This window comes from Limulus polyphemus, unplaced genomic scaffold, assembly GCF_000517525.1.
Source record: "Limulus polyphemus unplaced genomic scaffold, Limulus_polyphemus-2.1.2 Scaffold336, whole genome shotgun sequence".
Classification (NCBI taxonomy): domain Eukaryota; kingdom Metazoa; phylum Arthropoda; class Merostomata; order Xiphosura; family Limulidae; genus Limulus; species Limulus polyphemus.
The window spans coordinates 165,169-188,279 of record NW_013665946.1 but is presented as its reverse complement, the minus strand read 5'-3'; the positions used below and the strand labels follow the sequence as shown (position 1 = coordinate 188,279).

Here is a 23,111-nt window from a genome sequence, read left to right as displayed (position 1 = left end):
GTGAGGTAAATAGGGAGAAATAAATTAGTTTATGCTATCTAGGGGGAGGGGTGGAGAATATAACTGTGAGGTAAATATGGAGAAATAAATTAGTTTATGCTATCTAGGGGGAGGGGTGGAGAATATAACTGTGAGGTAAATAGAGAGAAATAAATTAGTTTATGCTATCTATGGGTAGGGGTGGAGAATATAATAGAGCTTGGTGATTTAAGGCTGGTCATTTAAAGTATAATCATATTAAAAAAAGAGTGATAAAAATACCATACATGTGTATATTGGTCATATAAAAGGTAAAAAATTATGTATATATTAGGAAAGGCAATTGGTGTCAGCAAACGTAAAATACCAGAATAGCATTTTACAGTGCTTGAGGACTACAAAGGCATTTTAAACTTCCATTTGTATTTTCTATAATGACAATTGATTCTCATAAATATTCTAATTTGTACATTATAATCAAATTGTAGAAACAAAAATTTTATCTGACTAAATAAACATAAAAAAAGTTTCTTGATAATAATATTGTTATTTATCAGAATAATCAACAGATTGCAACTATTTCTTTCTCTCTCGTAAAAGGCTGATCATATATCACGTACTGCTCACAGTTCTATCTGATGGTGACATGAATCTTCTGATCTGCATATCAATTAAACTATTTGTTCCATATTAAAACAAACTGTATAAAATGTAAAATCATTATCATTAACACAGTATATACTATTATACCTAGTGAGAATGAATTCCCAATAAAAGATGTTAACTGAATGTAATATGGATATTTTGAGTATGCATACATACTCATCTGTAGACACTATGACTGAAAAAAAAAGATGGAAAACCCAAACACTCCATATGACGATACTACTAGTAAATTGTAAGAACGAACTGTATGTTAGACTGAAGATATGTATTTTTATCAAAAAAGGCAAATAAGCAGTAAATGTAAAAAATATTTTAATGACAACAAAGAGCAAGTTGGCAGAAGGACATTTGTCTTATCGATATCATCCCCTCACTTACCAAAACAAATAAAATGTTAAAAACAAGTAAAAATACCCATTAAATCTACATACTTAATGTAAGAACATCAAGATCACTTGTTACCTATTAAAACAACAAATGAAATAGTAATATTATTATATGGTAGTAATTAATATTATATATTTTATGTTTAAAAAAAAAGTGACTTTGTAACTGGGTTGAACTCATGACCCCTGGCTAACAGAACTGGTGTTATATCACTGAGCTATCCAAGAGAACAAGTTATCTCTAGCAGTTTTCACTTGTAAACCCTCTCAGTGTGATAGATATACAACTCATCCCCATCAGATATCATAGTTTGGTGATCTTACTCGTAGTGAGAGGCTTTATAAGTGAAAATTGATGGAGGCAACTTGCACTTTTGGATAGCTCAGTAGCAGACCACTTAGGTTGCCAACTCTAGAAAAGTTCGAACGAGGATTTTTTTTTGTAAGGGCCCTCCATAAAGGATGTCATACGATTTAGGACACTTTTTGACCCCCTATCACATGGATGGCCCCTAACCAAAGTAAATTAACACTTTGACAACAGTTGGTAGTAAAAGTAGGACAGTTAGCAACCCTAAGACCACTGGCCCTGTTAACTAGGGGTCCTGGTTTCAAGTCTCAGTCCCAGAGTCATTTTCACTTATCAATTTTTCACACAAAATATTTTATATTAATTGAAACAAATAAATAAAAAACAAAATACTACTTAAATTTATGTACCTACAAATGTAAGAACATAAGAGACATCATGATCACCTGTTACCTACCAAAACAAACAAATAAAACATCTCAAACAAATTCTGTTTGGCCTTATAAATCCAACTGGTAACTTAAAAATATAAGGCATTGAAATCACCCTTCGTTTACCCAAAACAAACAAACATCACATTAAAACAAATAAACTGCCCTATAAAACTTGTATAGCTAATAATTTCAGAACAAAAAAAGGTAACAGAAGGCCACTTACCTCTTATTCATAAAAATAAATAAAACTTTAAGTATAGCCCTTCACTTCCACTTACCAAACAAAATTTTAAAAGAATTGAAACTGTCAGCACAGGCCACATCATCAGCCAAACAATTCTGAAAGTTTATAACTCAAACCAAAAGCCCCCCCCCCCCCAGTATGTCTGCGGACTTATAACGCTAGAATCCGGTTTCGATACCTGTGGTGGGCAGAGCACTGATAGCCCATTGTGTAGCTTTGTGCTTAATTACAATCAAACCAAAAAATATTCTTTCAGAAAACATATCTGTACTGCGGTTTCCAAAACTTAAGTTTTACCTTAATATTCAAATCCTTATTTCAAACCATTCCAACAATAGCACTAATAGAACACTCATCAGAAAACTGCTCAAACCCTTAATGGTTTTTAGCTTGTATCAAGACCCTTCTCAGATTATATACTCGATATGGAACAAGCTAAATGCTGAAAGCTTTTACTACTAGTCATTTTAGTGCTGTTTTAATAAATACAAGATAATGCATGTGGGATATCATAATTTGAGTTCTGTACATAATGTGATACATATAATCTTAATAGTGTATTAAAAAAAAAACGATTTTGATGCTCTTCTTTTTTTTATCAGTATCTTAAGTAATCTAAACAACAATGCTTTGCTAGTGGCAGGGCAAATAGAATTTTAGGTTGTATCTACAGAAATACAAAAGGGGTTATAATGTCATTGTATAGGTCACTGGTTAGACCACATTTGGAGTACAGTGTTTAGTCTTGGTATTCCTTAGATTAGAAATTGTTGGAAAGGGATGGCCAGGGATGGAAAGGTTGGCCTAAGAGGATAGGTTAAGATTGTTTTTTATCTTGGGAGAAAATAAAGAGTTAGAGGGAATTGATAGTGTAGATGCATCACCTTTTTTTTTTATTTAATGGTGAGAATAGTAAGACTAGGGGACACAAGTATAAATTTTGGCAGGATAGGAGTCATCTTCAGTTATGTCCTTTGGATTGGGTTGCCTTCAGTTAATTTAAGGGAGTTTAAAGGGAAGGCTGGAATGATAAGTACTGACTTTGAATGATTTATTTTGGAGTTTAGTATAGTGGATAGGACAGCCAAGATGGACCAACAGGTCCTTTGTTGTTCTTAATTTATATGTAATACTAAAAGTTTAAGTTCGTCCTTATAGATGAAATGAATTAAATTAGCTGAATTCTCTCCAATATATCAGGCTACAACAAAAATATTTTCTCCTACATTTCAAAAAGTTTCATAAACTGAATACAAAACAATACTTGTTTTATTAATTAAATACTCAGCCAAATGGTTTAGGCCTTATCATTAACTGCATCTAAATCATTATTATATTATATACCAATGCTCTTCACACCTGTGATCTTTTACAGATTACAATACCTGAAGTACATAATGTTTTGCTTCTCAGTATTGAAACTCATTTTCCATGTTCTGGCCCTGTCATAAACCCTAAAGATTTTTCTTGATTTGTGAAACAGTCTGAATTTAGTCAGTCATTTCCAACATATTAGTGCTGCTAATGGATTTGAAAATATTACTGTTCAAGAGCTATCCAAATCATTAAAACAATTACTGAAACGCAAATGTCCCAAAAAAGACACCTGATGGACTTCACTAATCGTATTTCGTTTATCAAAAAACACTCTTTATCACCACTCATAATTTTATGCCATGAATATAATTTTCTTTCCATATCTAAGAATTTTCATCAAATGTAGTGCCCTAACATGAAAAAACAAACTCTGTTGTTTAAAAAACCACGGACAAGTTTGGTAAGGTAGAAAATGCTTTCTTTTCTTTAAATAATACTGGGGATTATGCATACAGATGAAACTAGTTGTGTGTTATAAGTAAGATGCTTGGGGGGGGGGGTTAACTTTCAGGACATATGAAAATTAAACAGTTTAAGAGATTGTAATAAATAGTAATTAAAAAGTTTATAATATATAAATTTCATTATCAGACAATATCTCATCCGAGAATTATTTATTTAAGATAAATCCGATGCAGATTTGGTATACAATTAAATAATCAATATTGATTATATTTTACAACGAAATTTCTGGGTCATGCCCTGTAAAAGCACGCAAACACCCTATAGGCTGCACGTGAAATGAAATTTATGAATCGTTAGACACATTTGCTTTTCATTTAGCATACACGTAAAGATATTTTTTATCGGAATATGCTTATTTCAGTCGTGTAAGATGTTGTATGCATTATTTTTAATGTTTATTGGTGTAATTGACGTCTTTAATGCAAAATTTGCAATAATATATACACAGGGTAGTATCGAAAATAAATATATATTACATAGTTTCGTGTCATAACCAACAAAAATGGTTTTATCACATGGAAAGTAGGCTTAGCGCTCCTTTAGTTTAATTCATGTGTAAAAGAAATATATTTTTACATGTCACTACTATCAAATAACAATCTGTGAACTTATGCAAAAGCCACGGCATATACTTTATTATTACTGTCACTGTTATTTCGTGTTTCTATATATGAAGTGATATAGCTTTAAACTACATGAACTTTACGTACATGAGGTGTACGTCTACTTTCAGAACACGTTTATCTAAACTTCAAAAGTTGCTATTAAAAGTATAACCTTCTGGTAATGAACCAGATAGACTAATTATATTTACCATGTATTTTAGACATTGATGAAATATTAGTTATTACACGTTCTTTATTAACAAGAATAACTCTTCAAATAATTAAAGGAAAGCTGGGTCATTTATTTCGAGGGTACTGCATTACCTTAAGATAATGTAATTCTCGCTTGTCTGTAGAACTTTTACTCTAACTAGTGATCTCCTGGCTGTTGGGTATACCCCCAAACATCTATTGAAACTGTAAATTAGCCCAAGCCCCCCCCCTCCCCCACGTGGCTCAGCGGTAAGTCTGAAGGCTTATAACTCTAAAAACCGGGTTTCGAAACTCGTGGTGGGCACAACATATATTGCCCATTGCGCTTAACTACAAACAAACAAATAATAATCCCTATAAAATTTCTCGTTTTCCTAGTGTTAATAACCATCGATTAGAAACAGAAACTGAACTTAAAATTTCATTGGAAAAAAAAAACTAAAAATTTAGCTAGTAATATTTAATGTATAAAGCTATAATGTACCCGTTCATATTGTTACATCATGAACCACAGACTGGATGAATAGTGAGTATACTGCTTGCATCATACGTCTTATGCTTTGAAGAGGGCACTTAGCAAGCACCTCTTACGCTAAACAATTGAAAAACGTATTTTGTTAAAATAATAATAAACATTAAGTTACTAGGGTACCCGCCACTTTTCACAGAACAACCAGCTATTCTTGTAAAGTTTTTAAACTGGATAAAATTTTACATCACCCACCTCATTAAACCCTCGCACTATTTCCAGCATCAAAAATACCTTTACAGATTTTGCATAATGAATTTATAAGTTTTATGTAATTTAACAAAAACATGGTAACTACAGTCTTCATTATTGGCCAAAAGTTTTGAATATATTAATTACTTAATATGGAATATGTTAAAAGATTTAGACATTTAAAGAAAAGACTTTATTTGAATGATACGCACAAGCAGACATAAGTATAAAATAATGATACTTTTGTACGCCAGATGGAAGTACAGTATCATTTTAACGAATCTTGTTTGTTTTAGATCACAACTACGCAACTCAGCGCTCTATCTAACGCGAGGAATCGAACCATGGTTTTTAGCATTTTAAGTGCGTAAACTTAACACTGACTCACAAGAGTACCTTTAACCAATCTTTAGTATTTAAAACTGCTAGATCTTGAATAAAAAACAAAGTTTGTTAGGATTTGTTATCATACTTGCATTTCATGACATTTCAAATCAATAATACTCTGACAAGTGAACAATTTTATTTAGTGAGAGCCTTTATTTATATGTATATAAAATTGTATAAAACGAATATTGGCATCTTTAAACTGCGTGGTGGCATTTTACAAGTCCAACACTTCTTTTTAAAAGCTGTATTTTAAAACTAGAATACAGATGCTTTCCAGATCCTGTTTTACAGTACAATAATTATTACCTACTGGAGTTTTACCACTGTATGTTAGTTTCTAAACGTTTGATGGCCGATGCTTGTTTGAGATAACTTTGCGTACGTTTTCGAATGTAAAATCTTGTTTGCATGTGTTATATAATAGTCAGTAGCCTAAATTTCACAATATCCGTAAGTACCAGAAATAGTATGTAATGTTTAGAATAACACAGATACATCGAATTTCTACAGAACATAAAAATATGTGCAGTAGCTAATAATACTAATTGACGTTATAATACCCACAGAACAGTGCAATGCACGGAAAGTGTTGTATTATTGTAATTGTCCAGGTTATAATATTTGTCTCAAATGTTGCAAATTGTGTTTCTAATAATTCTGAATAATTAAATCGGAATAATTTTTATGCTTGTTATCTTCCGGTGATGATTCTGAGAATGTTTTTAGTTGAAATTGATTTTGTTTGTTTGTTAGTAAGATGTCAGTGTGAAGTTGGATTACCATTTTTCTAACATTAACAATGACCAAGTTGTTAGTATTGTAGTGCAGTTAGAATACCGTAACTAAGTAACTGATGCGTTTTCAAAACTTGATTTTATGTTAGTCATTTTTATATTGTACCAATTGTTTTGATTTTCTTTCCTTGCTGCTTAATTTAAAGGAAGTTCAGTTGTGTATTTAATTTATCACTAATGTAAGTAGTCTTGAATAATTAGTATATTTTATTTATATAAAATGGAATTACAGAAATATAAAATGGGGTTTTAATATAACACATCATGCATCTGACAAATTTTTGCTGGGCTCCGGCACCATAAAATTGGGCAGTACAACTCTGCTCTGCATAAAATCACAACTGTCAGATGGAAGTTTATTAACTTGTACAAACGCCATACTACAGGTAAATACACACCTTTCTCTTTCTGGGTAGAATTTGAATGTAAAGAGTCTCGTTACATTCAAGATTAAAATAAAAAACGAAGACAAATATAGAAAGCCAACTGTCATTCTGGAGGTATGTATCACAGTTTCTTCTTTTGGCTCGCTTCTGGCTGCTGGAAAAATGCCCAAAGTTATATAAAGGTTGTGGGTTTTTCTTTTTTTTTATCAGTGACTTTCCAGTTACGCTTTAGCCACCAAAATAAAATATATTACAACTAATAGATCATATGGGAATACAAGAGAATTGTTTGTTTTAAGATTTTCACGCAAAGCTACATAAAGGCTTTCTTCACATAATTTTGTACTGATATAGGGAAGGTAGATAATTAACAGCACCCACCACCAACTTATAGGCTACTTTTGTTTTCTGACGAATTAGAGGGATTTGACTGGCATTCTTATAGCTCATTCACGGTCTCAACGTGCAAAGCTTGTTCGTGGCGACAAGGGGTCGCGAGCCCAGAATCATCAGACTCAAAGTACGAGAATGCTAATTACTCAGTCTCACACACCCCAACCAAATATAAGAGGAAGCTTCATCTTAACGAATACATTTAAAATTTGAATTTATCCGTTGTTAATAACTATATGTATTTGAAAAATAAAAGAAAGAACTTGTAAAATTTGTGAAACAAAACGTTCCTGTAAGCATTCAGATACGATGTGTCAACTTTCATAGTTGCATTTAGACAGACCAATTAATTGTTAGACAGTAATTTTCTTTGTTCTGCTGTTATTAAGCACAAAGCTGTACATTGGGCTATCTGTGCTCTACCTGCTGAAGGTATTGAAATATGATTTTTAGTGTTATAAGTCCTCAGACTTACCGATGAGCCACTTAGGGGCCAAACAGTACTGTCATTAGTGTATGCCTAATCGCCTGTGTCATGCTCTGTGAAGAGCATTTAGCTCTTTTCATTAAATAAGAAAGCAAATCTGTCATGTTTAAATAATTAATAGGCTACTACCTGTTCGATTACATTGCAAAACCAGTTATTCTTGTCAACATTCCAATGATCATCTAAATGAAACCCTCACATTATTTTTTCAGTGATATACTTTGGTTTTAATTAATACGTGTTTGTAGTTTTTGTCACTGCATTTATCTTAAAAATATTTATTTAGTAATGACAAAATAATAATCGCTAAAGGATGTTATAGGTCTTTCAAAGCCTAGTATGTGAAGTTATAAAAGTTCAAATTGGTTTTTATTTACTAGTGTCTCCTGATCCGTTTACTTTCTTCTTTAGTTGTGATGGGAATTTTCTCCTTCTTCGGCTGTAATGAGAATTTTCTTCTGTTCTCAAAGCAGTTCTTTTTACTTAGCTGATGTTTTACAATTGACCTGGTTGGTTTCTTCTTCAGTTGTGATGAGAATTGTCTCCTGTTCTCAAAGCACCTCTTATTACTCACTGATGTTTTACAACTGATCACTTTATCTTCTCCTTTAGCTGTGATAGGAATTTTCTCCTGTTCAAGAACCACTTCCTGTTACTCAGTTGTTATTTCACAGCTGATCTGTTTAACTTCTTCTCCAGGTGCAATGGGAATTTTCTTCATATTCACAAAACTAGTTCTACTCTTGAGCTGCTGTTTCACACCTGATTCATTTGTCTTTTCATTTAACTTGGATGAGGCTTTCTTCCTCCATGCTCAAGAAACCACTTCACCTTCTACTCAACCGCCATTTCAGACATAGGTGTTTTTCTTTCTGTGTGGAGCATTTGGTTTTCACATGTAACTTATTTAGCACTTATCATATCTTGTGGCCAGGGGTTGCCTAGTTGTGAGTGTGGCTGGACTGGAAATTTGAGGATTCATGATTGCGACCCATTGCTGCAAAAACTCTTTCTCTGCTTGGGGTCCATGGATGTGTTAAAAGAGTGATGGCAAATTACTCAATTTCCCCTATTCGATTAGTCAAAATTAGCTGAAGAGTTGGCAATGGATGTCATTGTCTAGTTGCCTTCCCTCTAGTTTATCAGTTCAAAATTAGGGATGGTTATTTGCATTTAACTCTTGTGTGATTCCTTTTCCTCCAGACAGCCACAACTTCAGCATTGTATGAACTTTTTGGTGATATTTATGTATGTGGTGTTAAGTAGCTTTCAATAACATGAGAAAATGCCTTTATGGTGTGCAAGCAATGCTTGGCTATTTCTGCCAAACATATGGTCACTTAAACAAAAAGTTTATTTTAAATGTTCTTGGCATGTCTGCATCACTGTATATTGTAACATTATCATCACCAGCATACCAATTTTTTTAAATTTTGGACCTCATACAGACATAACAGTTACTCTTCGTACTTGCTTTTTCTATTTTTATTTTTCTAAAGAAGACCCAAATAAAGGACATATCCTGAATGTTTGAAATCCCTTGAGATTAAGTGAGTACTTGGTAGAATTTATTCAAATAAGTTCTTTCAAATAAGCATTAATTTACATGTAAGTGATCAAGAGCTCAGACAGTTAAAGAGTTTGCAGTCAGCTAGAGTTATTAAGTTTCTAAGTTTATAATTTAACTTTGTGTTTTTATGTTCTGTAACTCAAGGGGACCCTATGTTCAAACAGCGGTTGTACCAGCAGGGATTATTTGGAAGAAAGTGAAGTTTTAGCATATTGTTGGATTGGATTTTAAAAGTTTTGACTATCTAAGATTTGATTTACTAGAAAAATAAATTCTAATAAACCTACCAACATATCTTGTGAAGGTTCCATAAAGTAGACTTTGAAATCACAGTATTGAAACATCAGTTTGAGTAAAAAAAAGAAAAAAATCCTAACCTATCTGCAATGTTCTATGATAGATAAAATAGAGTAGGTAAACACTGTGTGTGTTTTAGAGAGAAACATTAATTGTATTTTCTTTGGTTGGGAATAAAAACACTGACACCAATATTTTTATACACATTAGATTTAGTTTAGAGTAGACTGACATTATGAATGGTAGGCCTAATTTACATTTGGCACTAGTGAAAAATAAACGAAAACCTATTAATTATTATTGGATGGCCATCAGTGCAAATTAAATAAATGGAAATGCTGCAAGTAGTATCTTGATACTATATAGTACTAATAATACAAAATGAATAATTGCTTGAAGGGTTTGCATAGAGTGAAAGTCCACTATAATTGGTATATGCTAATTTCATGATAAGAAATACATAGTCTAATAAGCCAGTTATTATTGTTATCCTCCACAGGTGTTATATATGTATATATACCTAAATATATATATATATGCGTGTGTGTGCAAGCGTTTTTATTTTTATTTCAACTGTATATTTGTGAGGCAGTTGAATTAACATACATATTGTTTTAAAAGCAATTTTTTTTAATGCGATGTTTTTCTATATGTAGTCGAGTTTTCCAACTGTAAGTAAATTTTCGTGGATTAAAAAATAAACGACAACATAGAAATTAAATCCTTAATTTTGTTGACAATATTAATTGATATGCCCCCAAAGTGGCACAGCGGTATGTCTGCGGAATTACAACGCTATAAACCGGGTTTCAATACCCGCGGTGAGCAGAGCACAGATAGCCCATTGTGTAGCTTTGTGTCTAACTTCAAAAAACAAACAAACAATTAATGACTATAGTCAATCAATAATATAAAAGCGCTTGCAACGCAAAAATTCGGGATTCGATTCACCACAGTGGACAGAATGCAGATAGCCTATTATGTGGTTTTGCACTGAGAAAACGGCATGTAACAGTACTTTTTCATAGACGGCATGTAACAGTACTTTTTCATAGTATTTTTGCGGTCTTTGGGAGGATCGATCGAAATTTGTTTTTACTGTTGAATGTTGTTAATCATATATTATGTGTAGCTAAACTTATCCCCCCGGTGGGGCAGAAGTAAGTTTATGAACCTATAACGCAAAAATCCAGGGTTCAAATCCTCGCGGTGGACAAAGCACAGTTAGCCCATTGTGTAGCTTTGTTCTGAAAATCATCATCAACAATAACAGTTAAAACTTGAAATTACATGAACTTTCAAGTAATGTATTTTGCTACAAAAGACGTGTTTACTCTTATTCAAATTTTACTCAACAAAGAAAGTTTGAAGTAACTTCTAACTGACAATAACGTAGTTTGAAAAAACCGTGTTCTTATCTTTGATAAACTTGTGAGGTGAACAGCTTCCACCAAGTGCGTGTTTGTACAAACACATATCAGGTCCATAAATGAAATTATCTTAAATAATATTCTGGCCTTTCTAAACGAAACTCGTATTCGTCAATTATACCTCAGCGTAAAGTTTGAAATTTATAAAAGTTATATGCATAATAAGTAGTGAAAAAATGATTCACTCAACGAATTTTAAATTATTCCTCACTTTTTTGTATTAAAATACTAATATAACCTGTAATTAGTGAAAAAATAGTTGATTACACAACTTTGGAATATTTAAGCTTTGAGTTGAGACTGATATGAAGACAGAACCCAATTTGTGTGATAAAATATGTAGTGTTTGTATGTTTGTTCGAAGTTAAGCATAAAGCGTTTGTAAGTACGCAGATATATTTACTGATATGAAGACAGAACCCAATTTGTATGATAAAATATGTAGTGTTTGTATGTTTGTTCGAAGTTAAGCACAAAGCGTTTGTAAGTACGCAGATATATTTACTAATATGAAGACAGAACCCAATTTGTGTGATAAAATATGTAGTGTTTGTATGTTTGTTCGAAGTTAAGCACAAAGCGTTTGAAAGTACGCAGATATATTGCTGTGCCACTGGGGGGCGAATATATAGTGATGAGCAAAATATAAGCTGAGTATCATAACTGTTCACGACTTCTAAACTGTTACACTTATGATGCATCACATCTGTATTATATATTTATGTATGTGTGTGTGAATGATATTGAATATTTCTTATCTAGATTACGTAAAATTTTCTTACAAATATAGATGTCATTTTTTTTTCTTTTCCTTTGTTTACCACATGGAGATATTCCGAAATTATCGGGAACATTACGTTTGACTTTCATTGAATTTGACGTCATTTCCTGACTATTAATGCATGACGTCATTTTCCGGAGACCTAGAATCATTATATTTATGTGTTCGGTTGAAGAACTTACTGTATAAGCTGTCTCAGTTTTAGGAACTACGCAACGTTAACGAACTGTGTTAATAGGCGTAGACAATCAGTTCTTAGTTTTGTTTTCGAAGAATTATAAAGACGAGCTGTTGGAAATCGTGGTGGTGATTACTTCTAATTTTATGAAGATCTGTTTATTGATTAGAATACTTTATGTTGTTCATATCAATATTCGTGTGCCATGTCGTGTACTTCGTTTTCCATATATAAACATGATTTTCACTACATAGACTATTCATCACAATCTGTACCAGCTAGAAGTCCAACGTTCGAGCCAAGACATACTTTCAGCTGAGGAGATGTTATAATTGTGATAGTCAATGCCATTACTTACTTAGGAGTAGCAGCATAGGTGGCGGGTGCTGTTGACTGTTTACCTTCTCTCTGATCAGCAGTTCTAAATTAGGAATAGCTATGCCTAAACTATAAGGGCACTTAGCCAATAGGTTACATAAAGTAGTTACAAATACCTTACTTTTTCCTGCAAACATAAGATTTGATATAAAATTATTTCACACATAATGCTCTGTGTGTATGTGAATAGCTTGATGTATTACTAATTTTTACAGTGTCAAGCTTTTGTTCAAACAAAAACTCGTACATTATATATATATATAACTCTTGTTATGATGTGAAAGCCTGTTCTAAGCTGGCGAAGCATGGTTATAACTAATTGTGCTTGTCATAAAACGTTAGTATTAATCCCATTTTTAACACTGCATTCTTTATCTAATTCCTTATGGATTTTCAAAAATTAGAATAATATATAGTTAGCCGTATCCATTGTCGAAGACACGTTTCACTCAATACAGAGCTCATTAGGCCGGCTGGGACACAACAAACGCTAATGTCTATGACAAATGTGATTAATTACAACCATGCTTCGCCAGCTTGGAAAAGAAGTTCACACCATAGTGTAACCGATGTTTTAATCGTCAATCGATTCGTTTATTTCTCTATACTTCCTGCCTAAAAAGTTTCGTTGTTTAAATGATTCTTTTTATGGATGGATATTTAATAAAAATGTTATTCTTGATTAAAAGATGGTTTGTTTGTTTATTGTTAACGCAAAGCTACATAATGGGTTAGCTGTGACCACCACGAGTATCGAAACCCGGTTTTATACGTTAGAAGCAGAGGCGACGCTAGCTGCTAGCACACGGGACCCGTGTCCCGATTCTAGTTGACAGTGCCTTGAAACCCCAATTGATGTCTTAATAAATCAGAATAGAAAACCATGATCGATATCATACTGAAACGCCGAAAATTCCCGCGCCTATGTGCTCGAGCCCCGAATCTTTTAAGCACTTAACAACGCCTCTGATTATAAGCCTTCAGATTTGCCGCTGAGTCACTTGGGAGGGAGGACGGAGGTTAAAAGATGGATTTACAAAAATTAGTGATTATAATAAATAAATGTAGCAAGCTTATTACGCTAAGTTTATTTTTCCAAAGCTTGTCGGATGTCAAAATACTACACTTTCGAGTTTCAACGAAAATTAGATTTGGCCGTTTCAGGTAACTAAACAGTAAAACCAAGATATTCTTTCATATGTTATTAACTTCACATTTGAAAGCGATGAATATCAAATGACAATATTATACTACGTCAAACTTCAACAAATAAAGCCTCAGTCAAAGCCTTGTCTAATAAAAACAGTCATGGATATCAACCTCAGGCCTCGCTTGTTGTTCTTCAAGCAAGCAATTCATCAAACAGTTGTACACTTGATCTACACACACAAAACTAGCCTAGAAGACAAGAGAACAAAGAAGACGATTCAGCATGCTGTCACCATATGTCAGCCTTTTGAAAACTAAACTGGTTGTACTTTTTTCACAGAGAAGTGACCTTAACCTTTCCCGAGATGTAATGTGACCCATAAGGTCTCATCCTAGCTTCCCGATGGATACATTTACCTCATACAGTTTAGAAGTAGGCATGTTTATGATCTGAATGTGCATGTGTGTGTGTGTTTGTGTATATATATATATACACACACACACACACAATATTCACAAATAGCTATAAGTAATAGTTACCTAATGAAGCAACTATTAGCTAACTTTAACCTTCTCCTTTTTAAGTGAAGTTAGAACCAAGCACAAACAGTTCTTTAAAACAGTAAAAGACTGGAATAATCAATGTATAACCAGAATTGCGAACCGAAGGATACTTCTGTTTGGAAACATATGAATTTGAACATTTCACGAGGAAATATCGTCTTTTATTTTTCAATTATAGATTTTATCAGCTGTTAAGATTCAGCTAACTATTTCGATATACACATGAACTGTATATTATAACTCTTCAGTTTTTTTTTAAGTCTGTGCCTTTACAATGTGTAGTGTAAAATATAACTTATAGACTGAGTTTTCAGTTGATTTCTTCTGCCGTTTTTCTTGGTTTTAAAGATGACCGTTTGGTCTTCATTCTCAGCAAGACAAAACTGCAGGAGAATATCACACAGAATTCACTCCACATGTTGAATACACTGCCTAAATCCACTTTAAAAGAGTATTTAACCGTATTAGATTATATCAGAAATTACATTGAGAGTTACGTGTACTTTATACACGGTTGTGAAAGATTTATGAAAACGATTTTGAATATTTAAATCAGCAAGTGATGTTACAATCACAGCCAATATAAAGTACCGGTGGAACGGAATGTATTAGAATTACAAATTCGATGACGAGGAACCCACTTTAAGACTAATAATGGCTGGAGACGGCTTGAATGGGTAATGAAGAAAAACTTTAATATAAGTTTAACATAACAGCAAATGTACAACGTTTCGACAAGGTTTTGTCATCATCAGGTACAAGTAATTTACACTGACACGGAATTACATTTTGACATTGTTTTGCATAATAGTGTAGTTTGTGAAATTTCGCGTAAAGTTATTTGAGGGCTGTCTGCGCTAGCCGTCCTTATTTTGAACTGATGAACTAGAGGGAAGACAACTAGTCAACACCACTCACCGCCAATTTGTGAGCTACTCTAATCTTATAGTGAGATTTGACCGCCTCTCCCATGGACCCAAATTGTGAAGTGAGATTTCTTTTATTTAATCTTGGCCGTAACGGGACACAAACCACTGATCCTAGTATTCACATCCGGCATGCTAACCACTTGGCCGCACTGGGCCTCTTAGATGGTGTGGTACCACCGAAAATTGATCGTATTTGGTAAGAGTAAAGTATCATCCTTTCCGATACAAGAAATTTATAAACTCTGATCCTAAACTTGTTGATATCGGGGACTTAGAATTTTCAATACCAGGATGTCCCTTATACATAATAGCATTGAAAAACAAAGGAATGTGGATCAACTTGTGAAACCAGGACCATACAAAAAGAGACTTGTGACAAATCGTACACCAGCGTGATAAACAAAGTTTGGCGTCTTGTAACAGGTGAGAATCCACGATCACAAACGTCAGTGACAAAAGCCCTCCGCGTGCCCCAAACATCATTACACAATATAATAAAGAAGGATCTCCTTCTGAAAATACAACTCAACTCACATGTATACAAATTGCTTCCACGACATTCACCAGATTCGGCATCTTTGGATTTCTCTGATCGGACTGCTGGGCGAACGTCGTCCTCGTGCATTAGATGTCTTATGGAAAGCCTTCAGGAAGAAGCAGCGTGTTCTGGACATGACAAACTTACGATGGAACTTTCTGCAATGAAAACTACAAATATGCTGCAGGACTATTGTCTAGATGCATGGTCGTCAGATAAAGCATGCGGACGTGATAACGTTGACTGTAACGACGTGGAGAGGCTCCAGAATCGTATTGATATAACGTGCTTAACCTCTACACAGGCCTGCAGTAGAATATCTAACATATTTGTTTCAAAAGTCAGGAATGGAGTCATGACAATATGAGCTAATTTCAGCCGCTAAAAATTATAAAACAACTCCGTTCGGTAGTCTCGTTTCCTAAAAACAAAACAAAATATTAGCCTGGAACAAACTTAGTCTGGGAAAACATCTTAAACAAAAACTCTGAGGGGGTGACAATTTGGTCAAAAAATAGCAAGTCCAGTGGGGTTAGTTTTCTCATTGTTAAACATGATATTAATCTTGGCGCAAGAGTAAAGTATTAATAGACAGTGACTAGTTGAATCAGTTAAATGAATATTACTGAGATATGTCGGACCTTAAATTCTCGAAATGATTGGCAGTTTTGAGGTAAAGCAAATGATAATCTGGTACAAAACTAAATAATAATTTATATTTCAATAGTAATCACCACTTTCGAAATCAGGTAATACTAAGATTTTGTTGTTTTCGGTTTTTTAAGGTTTTCGTTTTGTTGTTGTTTGTAGTTAAGCACAAAGCTACACAATAGGCTATCTATGCTCTGCCCACCACGGGTATCGAAACCCGGTTTTTGGCATTGTAAGTCCGCAGAAATACCGCTGTCTTGTGTGAAAAAAAAATTAAATGCTTTGTTCGAACTTGAATAAACCACAAGTTTTCAGAACTTTACACGTATAACGTACAAGCTGCTTTAAGTATAATTTGTCAGATGTCTTTCTTGTTATCATGATAATCTGTAATGTGTCTTTAAACGACCAAATTTACTGTATGGACTGTTGACACAGAAAAAACCACGTGTAGAAAGACAGAGGTAAGCAAACCCTCGTAGTCCCTTTAACATCAGAGGGATCGGCTACGACGTGGGTGGTCCAAATTGTCTACACAACATGGACAAAGAATCCCTTTCTCAAGAAACCTCTGTCTTTTTGTTTTTATTATTTCCCTTTCGTTCATTTTATTGTATGCTTGGTGCTTGTCTTCATTTAACCTTGAATCAAGGCCAAACGTGAACCTGTTTATCCAGGAAACTTCTTGTACGTTGAAAAGTATAGCGCAAACTCTTCATAAAACTTTCTAAATTCTTGGCGATGTGCCTGTTTAAACACAGGGACAAAGTTTTATATGCTACTTCTTTAACAGTAGAAATGATACTTAAATCAATTCCTTATCACAATACTTAATTGCTACCTAAAAGCTGGTTAACAAACAGTATTCAAGAACACAAACAGTGAACAATATATGGCAGATTTAGTGTGGTTGACTTATTTTAATATATTCTTTGTTTTCACTCATGGGTTCTTAAAATGTATATTCAATGCACATGAAGTGATAATTCGATCTAACTAAGTTCTCATTGTCCCTAGCTTTCGATAGAATATGTGGTTAGCCCCCCCCCCAATCATCAGTTATCTTCATGTTATTCGGTCATATATTGGTTGACACAAAGTATATTACAGTTTCTCTGACTTTTAAAACATGCGAAGAAATTTCCCCATCTTGTAGACCTGGTGAACAAGAGAAACACAAGAGTTGGCGGTGGATGCTGTTGACTAGCTACCTTCCTTCTGGTCTGTCAGTTCAAAATTATGGATGGCTAGCGCAGATACATCTCGTGTGCCCTTGGGCGAAATTCTGAAATTGATAAGTTGTAGACCTGGTATGGTTATGGCTTTTAAATGTTTTATCTATTGAAAAAAAAATACAAAAAAAAGAAACAAGAGTTTGGCAGTCTTATTTGCATCTTGGCACAAAGGGACTTTGTTTTGTTAGTGAAGTTGTCGTCATATGCCCAAGTAAAGGAGATGACGAACCAGTTGAAACCAAGTGAAGTATTTTTCCTTTGTTGTAGGTTGTTGCAACAAACTTATCGTGTCCACTTTATGATATACTTTGAATTTATTATGAGTTATAGGTTTCAACGATCGAATTATTCATGTTTTTTGGTTTTTTTTACATTGAAGATGTGGTGGAAGTGCGCTCATCTTCTGGTTGAGAGCTTGCTAGACAGATTTACCAACCACTGTCTAAAACCTACAACACCAGTGTATTACCATCCACTGTAATGTGATATTGTGTCCAATACCGGGTTTTTCTGTGTAATTCTCCATTCCTGGAAATAATTCCGCCTTAGAATACTATATTCTCTTGTCATTAAGCTGAGAAATCCAGTTCTTAACCAAAAAATGAGCACGCTACCACCATATCTTTATGTGTGAAAATGTAAATAAAACGACAGACATACGCGTCCATTTCTAAATATGAGGAGGATTACATACTTAGTTGCAACTTTCAGGTCTTATTTTTCGATATTCTACAGTTAAAGTGTCCTAGCTAAAGTACATGCGAGACCTGAATGTGGCTAACTCTAAATGGTACAGGAGGGATTATCCCCATTAAATAGGGTATTTATACACTTCAAATGGAGTAATTCCTAAATTATTCATATTAAAACATGGACATGTTGTGTATGGCAGCCTTAAAATTATTAACTTTTTTTTAACTGCCCCCATCAGGCGTAAACTTTGGAGGCGAACGTCCAATGGTACTTCCGCCTGTGTATGTGGCATTTACATGGCTAAATATTGATTATATACGACACATCTTCTACGGTTTTTTATCGTAGGTTAGTACTGAAAAGAAAAATTTCAAACCTTGTGTGGCTGGGATTCTGTTTCTAATATATAGAGCAATTCTTTTTCTTTTCTTTTTTTTCTATCAGAACGCTTGCAATAAGAATAATAATAAATACACAATTTCGTCATCTCTTGAAGCTTTTGGAAGTAAGTACCTCCTGCTACATTTCACCGGAAGCGTTTGATCTGCATCTAAATTTAACTTAGGGTGGGTAGACCCGGTGCTACATAGCTAAAAAAACAACGAAAACTTGTTTAGACATATACCGTGTCTTCTGCACTACATCTAAACGTTGAATTTGGATGTTATTTTTTATTTTCACTTTGATTTGCTGCTTTTCTTAGCTCTTAAGCTAAGGCTTGAAATATTACCTTATAAGATAAAACGAACAGAAGCGACACGACGTACGTGAAGCAACACCTGCCTCGCTAAGTAATTAACTTCGTAAATATTATATTTGGTCATGAAGTCATTATATATATTGAATTTATTTTTAGTACATAAATTTCTCTTCTTTTCCTTATTTGTATTGTCAGTAAGGATAAAAGAATGAAAAAGAAACTGTCATTTGTTAAGTTGTACACTTGAGCAAAATAATTAGGGGGGGGGGAGCTAGATGGTTTGGAACGATGCTACTAAACTATAGCCCGGCATGGCCAGGTGGTTAGGGTGCTCGACTGACGTTACCCACTTCTCATTTAGAGAATACTCACTCCTACTCTCTCGTGATTTAGGATTTACAGATCCCCGCCGCCCTATCCCCTCCGCCCTGATGGACCATATGTCCTATATCGGCCGTTTAGTTTAGTTCACTCTGATCTTCACTTAATTTCCTGTTTCTCAAGCTAAGTTCATATTCCTTGGCCACGAGCGAGGTGAAGGAGGATTGCTTAATCTTCGAGCACCCTCGATACGTAATTATTTCTTCTGAAATAATTACTTTTAAAATCAAGATAACTGCCAGAAACAAATAAAACTCTCTCATGATAGGCAACTTGTAGCTATACGAAGGGTTAACGCCAAGGCATATTCCAATTTATTGTATAGAATGACTTGGGCGCATAACGGACAGGATCTTTTCCGACTAAGGGTAGTTTACCCACTCTTTTCCCCAATCCCCGTCCCACCAAACATGCTCGCCCTTTCAGCCGTGTGAGCGTTATAAAGTTACGGTTAATCTCACTATTCGTTGGTAAAAGAGTAGCCCAAGAGTTGGCGGTGGGTGGTGATGACTAGCTGCCTTCCCTCTAGGCTAGCGCAGATAGCCCTCGTGTAGCTTTGCGCGAAATTCAAATCAAACCAGGTAAGCCGTGAATCTTAGTATTCGTAAACGAGTTAGCCAACTACGTCTTAGAAATGTTGAAAAAAAATACTTTCAAAAAATGAAAGTTTGATAAAAAATTTATCATACAATAAACCCAAAACCCAAATTATGGTTTATGCAGTTGCTCACCTGATAAAGTAGCACAAAACATGTATTGTGACTTATGTTGTTTTTCACCTGACACAATGTAACACAAAACCCAAATTGTAGTTTATGCTGTTGCTCATCTGACACTACGTGACACAAAAATTTGATTGCGATTTATGCTGTTTCTCACCTGAAATAGTGTAACAGAAAACTCAAGTTGTGGTTTATGCTATTACTCACCTGAAAATGTAACACACAACTTTGTATATTGGACAGAGAGTAGAGGGTAAGTGTATTATAGAGAACAACTCGTTAAGAAATGAAGACAGTAAATACTTAATATTCATCCTTATTATGATAGCATGGTCACTTTATATAATAGGTTACCATGAAGCTACAAGTATGGTCACTTTATATAATAGGTTACCATGAAGCTACAAGTATGGTCACTTTATATAATAGGTTACCGTGAGGCTACAAGCATGGTCACTTTATATAATAGGTTTCCATGAAGCTACAAGCATGGTCACTTTATGTAATAGGTTTCCATGAAGCTACAAGCATGGTCACTTAATATAATAGGTTACCATGAAGCTACAAGTAAAAGGAAAAATAATTCAATGTGCCATATCGTAACTTTGATTATATCTATGTCATATTCACATGTGGTGGAATGATGGTGTTATTTTAGCGTTCATGAAATTTAACGATTGTTCTTTTGTATGCTCAGTTATAAAATTGTATTTCAAATTTCATTTCGAACGTATTGTAAATATTTATGTCTTCTTCGTAGGCTAAAATAACTCAGTATTGTTTATGGTTATGCCAACAATATATTGTTCACGTGTTATGCACGAAGTACACTAAAAATATACTCCCATATAGTATGAATACATCGACAACACCACCACGACTCGGAGTTGAGATTTAAAATACACAACTGCCCGTGTTTCTTGTCACAACACCATAAATGTCTCTCTGCCCATAATACTAATAAAACAGGCACTACGACTCTTTTAATGACTAACATGCACTAAACTTAAGGATATTTTTTTTCCTCAATCTCAACTGTTTATCATATGTGTATATCTTTTTATGGGTAATGTGAACATATATACAAGCGATGTAAAAATATTTATACTGTACTATTATAATCATTCGCTTATGCTGAGCGTATGTTAAATCACTGGATGCACTCGTCACGCGTATAAATCGCCCGGATTTTTATATGTTTCTGCCTACAATGTACGGGAAGATTTTGGTATATAAATTGCAGCTGTCTATTCTAAGTGACCTTCGATGAAGGTTGGATTAACTAATACTTGCAGTTAATAGTCACGTGACTTCTCTTTCTTTCTGCTTTCACCTTACTTTACTTTTCTGTTGCACGCATACTGTTTGAGGTCATTCAAAGAAATGTTGGTAAACAATAGGACATAGAAAGAGCCTAAATGAGTCATATTTAACCCTTAGGCCATGTTGTTAGCGGAAGCATTTCAGTGAAGTTCTACCACACACACACTGTCATGTGAACAATAAGGAGGTGATCGTCGTGGTTAGTCATTGGTATGTTTATTGTGAATTTTAGATAGTTTATCTCGCAAAATATAAGTCACGAATATTGTTTTTATACGTATTTATCTGTGATTTTCGGTTTAGGTTTCTGTTGTGTTCCCCCTCCCCACTTTAGTTGTTAATCTGTTTTACACAATTTATTATTACATCTTAACCAGTTTTTGTTTTCTTAGACAATCGTATCACTTTGTAAAGTACGTTTTTGTTTTATTTTTAATTATTAATGATTCGTGTTTGATCAAATATCTACATACAAATATACAACTAGCATCTATTTAGTTACACATCTTGCTGGAGCTCTGATTCAGTTGATCCTTTATATAAAGGATCAACTGAATCAGAGCTCCAGCAAGATGTGTAACTAAATAGATGCTAGTTGTATATTTGTATGTAGATATTTGATCCGAATATAACTCTTTACAATTTAAGTACATTCTGCTAATAATTACACAGTGGAAGATCATTGTCAGATAAATACACATACACACATGCTTTTATATCGTGTCAAAGACTGTTACTTCAAAATTATTATGTTGAATTTGTTAAAACAAATATACAATACTTTAGTCGGGATGAACCAATTCCCAGTTAGTAAATATAATTTAACGTTTTATATATCTATTGTGCTTGTTTTGCCACAGTCGGGCCTGGGTTCTAACCAACGAAAAATTTAGTTTATTCACTTTATCATTATTATATATACTAGCAGAAATACCCACCCTCCGGGCACGTATAACTGCTACTTCCTGTGGAAAGCTATTGGACCTGCGGCCTGTTCTAGAATTGTCTGACAGTTAGTTCTACAACAATGTACTCGTACTTGACATTCAATAATGTTCACCATTGATGAGAAAAGGGTGTTATTGAAATTTTAGTTTTAAAATGAGCTATCATCACAGCATTACATCACAGAGTAGATTTTATTGAAGTATTTCTTTGTGGACGCAGTTATCAATGAAAGTGCCTTGTTTTTCTATCGCAAAACTCGTGAGATTTTCACTAAAAAAAAAACATAATTTTTTAAAGTTTGTTTTTTGATTGTTTTATATTTGAAACTTACTCCTTTTTCTTTGTAATTTTTATTGGTTAAATCTGAAACTTATCATTTTTTGTGTGGAAATTTCATTTGTTTTATTTATTGCTCAGCTATAAAAATACTGCCTAGTTAGAATAATATTACCCAGTTATGATTGGTGATGATCGGTGCGGTAGTTTCCAAGATCCGTATACATCGCAAGCTCCGTTATAATAAGATTACCTGGGCAGCTTCAGATGTGCATTCAATAAGGGGTGACATTAACATCATGGTGAGATTCAAACATTTTTTTTTAATATAACGTACTCAACTTTTTCGATGACGAGGAACCCACTTTGAGACTAATAATGGCTGGAGACGGCTTAAATGGGTAATGAAGAAAAACTTTAATATAAGTTTAACATGACAGCAAATGTACAACGTGTCGACAAGGTTTTGTCATCATCAGGTACTCTGATGATGTACCTGATGATGACAAAACCTTGTC

General features: G+C 33.9%; 1 protein-coding gene across 2 annotated transcripts in view; it reads left to right on the top strand.

Moving 5' to 3' along the window:
- LOC106457481 overlaps window positions 1-23,111 on the top strand; it is a 66,129-nt gene that overhangs the window by 3,319 nt on the left and 39,699 nt on the right. The window contains exon 1 of one of the 2 annotated variants that reach the window (XM_022383433.1): window positions 21,380-21,579. The exons of the other annotated variant lie outside the window; for it this stretch is intronic. The gene's annotated coding sequence lies outside the window, so the exon portion shown is untranslated. Of the gene's footprint in view, window positions 1-21,379; window positions 21,580-23,111 lie in introns of those variants that run through there. 2 annotated transcript variants of the gene reach the window in all.